The sequence below is a fragment of the Magnolia sinica genome, chromosome 7 (genome assembly GCF_029962835.1).
Source record: "Magnolia sinica isolate HGM2019 chromosome 7, MsV1, whole genome shotgun sequence".
Lineage (NCBI taxonomy): Eukaryota > Viridiplantae > Streptophyta > Magnoliopsida > Magnoliales > Magnoliaceae > Magnolia > Magnolia sinica.
The window spans coordinates 82,924,608-82,932,746 of NC_080579.1; the positions used below are offsets into that span (position 1 = coordinate 82,924,608).

At 38.9% G+C, this 8,139-nt stretch overlaps 1 long non-coding RNA gene across 1 annotated transcript; it reads right to left on the minus strand.

Moving 5' to 3' along the window:
* Positions 1–2,731: 2,731 nt before the first annotated feature.
* On the minus strand, positions 2,732–4,002 carry LOC131252161 (uncharacterized). Its single transcript, XR_009174221.1, has 2 exons — positions 3,683–4,002; positions 2,732–3,273 (listed from the first exon to the last, which is right to left on the minus strand). It is a non-coding gene; the product is annotated as an uncharacterized LOC131252161 (long non-coding RNA).
* Positions 4,003–8,139: the final 4,137 nt, after the last annotated feature.

The window sequence follows — 8,139 nt, forward strand, 5'->3', positions numbered from 1 at the left end:
GCTGGGTGATTGTAACCAAGGGATAAGGTGCTAAGAGGCCACTGCACCATTTGATTCAACAAATTGACACGAACCTAACAAGTTAGGTCATTGTATCCTAGGGATAGCATGATAGGAGGCTACTCCACTGATTCAAGAGATTGGCACGGACTTAGCAAGAGTATCACATTCGACATGGATGTGGAGGGTAGGCTTTGCAATTCATGAAAAATGCTTTTGCAAATTAGTTATTTTGTTTATGCATTTTCTTTTGTTCCTAATTAAGTTTAAATAAATCTGAATTAAAAAGAATCCCACACCTATTTTGATGAATTGCAGAGCCTGACGTGTGGTTGTAAGTATATGAATGTGTGTGGCAAACCTCTGACTCACTTTGTTTATGAATGCTTACAAATCATTCCCATTTTTCACATATATTTCTAAACTACAGTTAAGGACGTGTGTTTGGATGCACGAGCATTTTGAATTGCGAACACTCAGTTTAATTAAGAGGAATTAACACATATTGATATTGAATTATTCTACCATTCAATTCATATATAATAAGTAAGCTGCTTTCAAATTGCAATTTGGAGCCCAAACACTCAATATGAATGATCACGAAGGAAATTAAGTTTTGATTAGTTCCATCACAAATAATTGCTCAGATAATATTAGTTGGGACTGGAGGAGGGGTGTTTATATGATCCACAGACAATATGAACAATATACACAGGTTAATTTTCAATTTATACAAGTGGGGGCAATGGTTTAGTGATCAAGACCAATGGCTTGCTGGGCCCCACCGTGGATTGACAATGCGCCGAAATCTACACGAGAGGATGATCTTAACTTTTCAATTGGTGCCCTCCAAATAGATGGTCAAGATTAGGATCACGATCCACATCGAAGTTTGGTCACTACGATCTCCTGATTTGAGACAATTGGAGGCAACCTTATGATTCAACAAAAAGAATCTGGATCGTTGACTTATTCAGATGATTGGATAGTTTCTAACTCGTTTATTCGGAAAGCACACGTATAATAGCAATCAATTAAGGCTACAAAATGGGCCAGGCTAGCTGATGGTTGTCCAAAGATGGCCCATTAATTACATGTCCAGGCCCAAGAATAACCCAGTCCGTTAGCCAACATTAGACCAATGGTGTGAAATAAGCTAGTTGGGCCTAGAGCTGTACACAAACCGAGTTAGCATGGTTAAATCGTTCGACTTGACTCAGCTCGAAACTTGACTCAAACCTGAGTCAGTTCGAATCAATTCGACTGGGATCGGGTTCACTTAATATAAATATTTTGTAAATATTTATATATTTCAATAAATTTTATATATATATATATATATATATATATATATATATATATATATATATATATATATATATATATATATATATATATATATATTATAATATATTATTATTATATATTATATATTATATATTAAAAACTCTAAAACCTAAACTCAAACTCAACACGTAGGCTCAAACTTGAACTTGGCTCGAGCTGGCCCGAGCTGCTGACCGAGCAGAGCCGAGCTGGCCAGTCAGGCTTGAGGACCGAGCAGAGCCAAGTTCAAGCTGGGGTTGCCTGGTAGCTGAGTCGAGCTGGGCCAAACTCAACTCGATTCGGCTTGTGTACATCTCTAATTGGGGCTCACCTGTCAGCCCGTTGGGTATCTTCAGGACCAGGCCTATTTGGACCGTTTATGGGCTTGAAGAATCAAGACTGTATAACAGCATGTGGACAACTCAGATTGAACCTGACCCAATGCTCTAGACTGGATTCAATCTGGGGCATTCATTAAGTCCATATCTTGAAAGGATCAATCTTAACTGTTGGATCGATGGTGTATAGAGGGGCACAAAACACAATAATGTCATCTTCTCACATCCATTGGGCTGATCTTCTCTGAATAAACAGTTAGGATCATCCAATCAGTGTCATATTAGGCTATGAACCTTTTACAGTAAGGCCCACTTAGTGATCTAGAGCCAGTCAATGGGTGGTACTATATATGAAGGATTTTGGATGGGTGATGGCCACCAAGGACTGCATAGATGCAATTCCCCCGAATTGACTTCGAGTTGGTTGAGTCCGCTCCGGTTTTGGAGCATAGAATCAGCATCGAAATATGCCGAACCAGACCCAACTCAGCATCTATGGTCTACAAAGGCAAAGATGGTAAAAAAAATTTCACTGACCCACCAAAGCAAGAAAGAAGAGCCACATTTCTTTTGCTTTACTGCTCTTCTTTCATTTAGGCCAGCAGTCCATACAGGTGGGGCCCACTTGTCAGTGATCTATAATTATTTGGCTCCTTTTGCAGGTCCCTCCATGGATGTTCTGATGCCAAATAAATTTTTCTCATTGGATAATCCTAGCATTAATTGGCCTATAGAAATTAAGGATGGAAAAGATAAATATACCAGTTAAGCACGGCCGAACTCAGCCACTGATACTTTCTTGAAAGGGATTCAACAATGCCAATCCAAAATTATCAGCATTTTCATTTGGGTTCCAAAATCTATTGCTGCATATGGGTCACTGTCTATACTTTCTTTTTTAATTTCTATTTGCAGGTCTATTACTATGGCTGGGATTGTCCAGTGGGGAATCACTGTGAGGTGGGCCATAGTGAAAACAACGTCCATCCATGCCAAATGTTAGGGTTGATAACTTGAGCTATCACCCAAATGATAAAACGCGCTAAAAATAAAAATAAAAATAAAAATCAAAGCAAACAATACCAACTTGGTATTAACAATCATTCAACTCTAAGAATTACATGACATAGTAAGTAATTACAATGATCAATAAACATAAAAGAAAGATTATTCTGCACTTTAGCACTTAGTTTTGTTACAACATATACAAATCTAAATACATGCCATCTATTTTTCTACTTGGTAACCCTTATACTAACAAGGCCTAAACACTCTAGGTTGCACTGCTCACCATTGCTCCCACACTCTTCAGTGATCTTGATCTCTCATTCTCTCCAATAGTTGCTCTTCCTAAATGGTCTTGATCCTATAATCCTTCCTCAGTAGTCTTGATCTCTCTCCTCACTCTCGTAGCTCTCCTGGTCTTGCTATCATCCTCTTCAATGGTTTTAATCTCCCTCTATTGCCGGGTCTCCTACCTGCCGCTGCCCCCTTACGGTGTGTGCATCCCACCAATTAGTTAAGCATATCCCAAAGTGAATACTGTAATAGTTTACAGTTGTGAAGAAGGCCATATTTGAGATTATCAAGCATCGCATTCCCCATTTGGCTGAAAGAAAGGCGAGTTACTCAATGCATTTCTAGCCTAAAGAATGGCAAGCTATACTCTAATTACTTATATTAGGTAGCAGTAATTCCCTCTGCAATCCACCAAGAAGCTAAAAATATATTACTCCACTGAAAAAAATTAATGAACATCGACCAAACTACATTACATGGTTGAAATGAGAGGATAGGTCACAATAGCTCAACAACATTAATTGTAGCAGATTACCAAGATGAAAACCCACATATTTTGTGTGGTATCTTCATTAACAAAAACCATAGAAATTCTTAATCTTCTTTTTTGTCTTGTTTTCCTTGACTCAATCTCTTCGCTCTCATTTTCAAAACCCTCTATTTGCATCTCGCTGTTACAAGCAAAATAGAAATCTTACCAGGCTTGGAAGGAGTAATACCTGATTTTTGCATCTTTGAGAGCTTCAATATCTCTCAGAGAAGCTTTGAAGTTTCCCTACCTGATTGCCACATCTACGGAGGCTTTAATCTCTCCCATGAAGCTTTAGAATCGCCTTAGTTTTACATCTTTTTAGAGCACTTTATTCTTCCTTGTCTTGAACGCAATGTGATATATTTTAAAAATCTTACAGTAGTCTTGCAAAACACACTAAACGATATTCACTTAGTATTATGGGTAGATTTAAAAATATCACATTTTATAAGAGAAAAATAAAAAAGTAAATATGTTGAGGAAATTGTTATCGAGATTTTTATGCTATAGTTCGTCAAAATTCGATTTCATGAAATATTACCTCCGTGAATCTATTATCCCGGCAGCCGATCTTTGAAGGAGAGAGCTTCCAACGTTCATTTATTAGTTTTTTTAATTTAAAAATCAATTAAGTCGAGAATTGTATGGTTAAACTGGTTTGTGTAGGACACTTAACCCCTCTAACTTATGTTCCACCCAACAAAAAATTGGCCTATCAAATCATTGGAAGGGTTACATTGGATCTTCTTGGATCATGTAAATTAATTATTATTTTTTATGGTATGGTCCACCTATGATTGGATCCACCATACTTTCTGTTCATCTAATCATCATGGTGCGGTGTATCTATGGGACTCCATGATGATGTTATCCTTAGGCCAATGGGGCCCTAGAATTCTTGACTTCAACAGTTTTAATATAAAAATAAAAAATAAAAATGAAGCATTTTTGTTAATTTCACATGTCCAAAAGCACCCCTTCCCAATAACAACACGTGTGGGGCCCATCCGTCGACACCTTTACCCAGGAAAGAGTAAAGTAAAACGTGATTCGTAAAAGCAAAAGAGCCGTATTCTTTACCATGCTTGGTGTGTAAGAACTCTATTTAGTGGGCCTCACTGATCAACGGTCTGGATTGTTATACAGTTGGACTGGATGATTGAGTAGACCAGTGGGCCCCACTTCAGGTGATGCGCTGCGCAGTCTATCTGCGCAGCTCTGCGTACTAGGGCTGGAATGCTATAGCTGTCTTACGCAGACAGCAGTTTGGGTTGAACTAGGATGCTACAACGTGGAGCATGAGAGAGAGAGAGTTGTGATGGGTTTCAAACTCCCTCTCCACAGACTCTATAAAAGAGAGCTAGGTCCCCAATCCTACACCACAGCAAAAATTCGAGTCCCATCTACTGATTTGCAGAAAGGGTGTGAAGGAGAGGAAGATCCTAAGTTCTACAGATATTCTGGTATTCTTATCCGGCTTCCATGGCGGCGTCTCAGCTAGGTAAGCTATCTGAACCCCTGATCGCCATGTCCCATGCACAGAAAGATCCGTGGGCCTATTCCGCATTTAGATTAAGTCCCACAGTTGGTATCAGAGCGACTGTGCAAAGGCATGGATGATCAGATTCATCCATTAAATATTTGAATTCATAATCATTTTTTTTCGAATTCCCAAATTAGGCAAATTGGAATTTCGAATTTTGAATTTAATTAGGGATTTCAGATTTGAATCCCCAAATTAAGAAAATTAGGGTTTTCATATTCGAATACCCCAAAATCAAAAGTAGATAAGGGATTTGGATTCGAAACCCTAAATACAGATGTTCAGATAAGGGATTTGGATTCGAAACCCTAAATTCAGAGTTTCAGACTAAGGAATTTCGATTTGAAACCCTAATTACAGAAACCCATATTAGGAATTTTGAAAATCCTAAATCCGGTTATTCAGATCGGGGATTTCTGATCAGAAATTAGGGTTTTCCAATTCAGAACACCCAAATCTGAAAATTAGGGATTTGGAATCCCATATCAGATTGGGGATTCCGAAACCGGTTCTTCCTGCGGACCCCTACCTGCGATTTGTGGAGCCGATTGCCATTGTCGATCTCCAGATTTACAGATGCAGGCTATGACACGCCATCTTCCCTTCAAACCATGTTTCAGAGTCATTGTCGGCGTTGCATGGTTGAATCTTCATCGCTGGAGGCCATGTCCGCCGCTTCAAATGGCATTCTCGACACCATAGATCCATTGCAACCCATCAGAACCTCCTGATAGCAAGCTACAGAGAGAGTAGCTTCTTCTCTTCTCATCAGGAAGGCAGTCTCTTCTCTGCTGCTTGCGGTGATAGAGGAATCGCCTCTCTCCTCTGCTGCTTGCGAAGATGGGAGAACCGATTTTGGTTAGGTCGTTTATGATCTTATAAGCGGTCGAGTATGCAAACCCGCTTGCTTTCGCGTTTTCACCCGCGATTGGGATCCAATTACATATTAGGTTGGGCCCGAGGCTCGTGTTGGGCCCATTCGGGCCCATTCCATAAACGGAGATCCACTTCGTTGCTGAGCATGACACCTGATATGGTCCCATCTTGGACCATTCAATATCAATTAAGGTCATATGTAGGCTCACTTCTGATCATTCAGCATGAGCACTATATTTGGATCTTTAGCTAAATTGATAATATATAGATCTATCCAATCACTTATGTTATTCCATTAAATCAATATATCATATAAGGGTTGAAAGTCAAAATTATAATGCTCATTGATAATGATCATAACATGTAGAGTCTTGATTCGGTGTTATTATTGGCCGATCACCCATCTTTAAACGTTGATATGGACCGTTGGAATATAAGATGTGAAACTTTTTTCACTTTTAAGGAATTCCAAAAAGATCGGTATCAACTAACTTATGGACCGCATCGGACTAATTAAGAAATAATGCATAGAGAGGCATGATTATAATAGCAATCTTAAAGTCTATATTTGTAGTTTTGAATTTGGTTGTGTTAGCCACCATAGTGACCTCAATCGATGAAAACTTTACAAGTACAGACTTGTAACATTGGGATCAGAAAAATTGCATACAATTACGTTCACGTTTTTCATGCGTACGGTAACGAAAACATAGACGATTACCGTTTTGGCAGTCAAGTGAACGGGTGAAGTAAATGGTACTGGTAATGTAAAACTGAAAGACTCATCTCACCCATAGGTGTTGAGTGTCTCAAATTTACATGACTTACATCACTCAGCTTCATGTTCAGGAGGATCACTAACATGTTATTATTATCTCCCACAGGAAGAATGATGATGATGTAACAGATTCTCACCAGGATGTGATAGTTGGGCCCATTTTCATCCTGGAAGATTCAGTTGATGCCTCCCTTAGCAACTGAATTGATTAACTTTGCCTGATATTTGTTTACATTCACAACATTCCTTTTGTGAAACTATGAACTAATGTGAGTATATGTGTATCTCTTATATTTCAGTCTCAATTCCAACTAATACACATCAAGTCCCTGCCTTAAATGGATCTAATTATACTCAATGGAAGAACGCCATTGAAGTTGTACTGGGTTGTCTTCAATTAGATCTTGCCCTGATAACACCAGAACCGCCAAAGCCATCTGATAATGCGACTGAAGCTGAATATAATCGATGGGTTGCATGGTTTAGATCAAATGATACATGCCTGAAAGTCATTAAATATTCAATTTCTGAATCGATGAAGGGTGTCATGCCTGAAACAGATAAGGCTAAAGTTTTCCTGACTAAAATGGAAAAATATTTTAAGAAATCTGATAAATCTAAAGTGAGCATTCTTCTAAATAAATTGACTCACTCGTCCTATGATGGAAAAGGCAACATCCGTGAATACATTGTAGAGCGGATCGAGGTCGTTTCTAAGATCCGTGTTCTAGGGCTTGCACTCACTGATGATCAACTGGTTCATTTGATCATGAACAACCTACCTCCCCAATTCGGCACGTTCCTGGTAAACTATAACACTCTGAAGGACATGTGGACATTGGATGAACTCATCACTCAGTGCGTCCAAGAAGAAGACAGGATCAGACAGATGATAAAAGTTCAAAATGTTAATATGGTGACTTCAGGACAAGGGCATGGGCAGGGGAATAAAGGTAAAAGGAAGAGGAAACAAGGTTCTAATAATGGATTCTCTGGTCCTCCATCTGGAAACCATGAGAATCAATCTGGAAATGGATCTAAACGCAAATGGGTTAAAGGCAAACCGTGCTTCTTTTGTAAAAAGACGGGTCATCTAAAGAAAGACTGCGAAGGTTTTAAGGATTGGCTCATAAAGAAAGGTAATCATTCTGTTCTTGTCTGTTTTGAATCTAATCTGACCGATGTGTCAGCGGATTCCTGGTGGATAGATTCAGGAACTACTATTCACATATGCACTTCTATGCAGGAATTACTACAGGCCAGGCCACCAACTGATGCGGAGCGCTCAGTATACGTAGGCAATGGTGTCAAAGTCGACGTGGAGGCAATAGGAGTCTATAGGCTTAAGTTGAAGTCTGGTCATTTTTTGAATTTAGTTAATACATTCTGTGTGCCGTCTATAAGACACAATTTAGTTTCAATTTCCTGTTTGGATAAGTTGGGATAT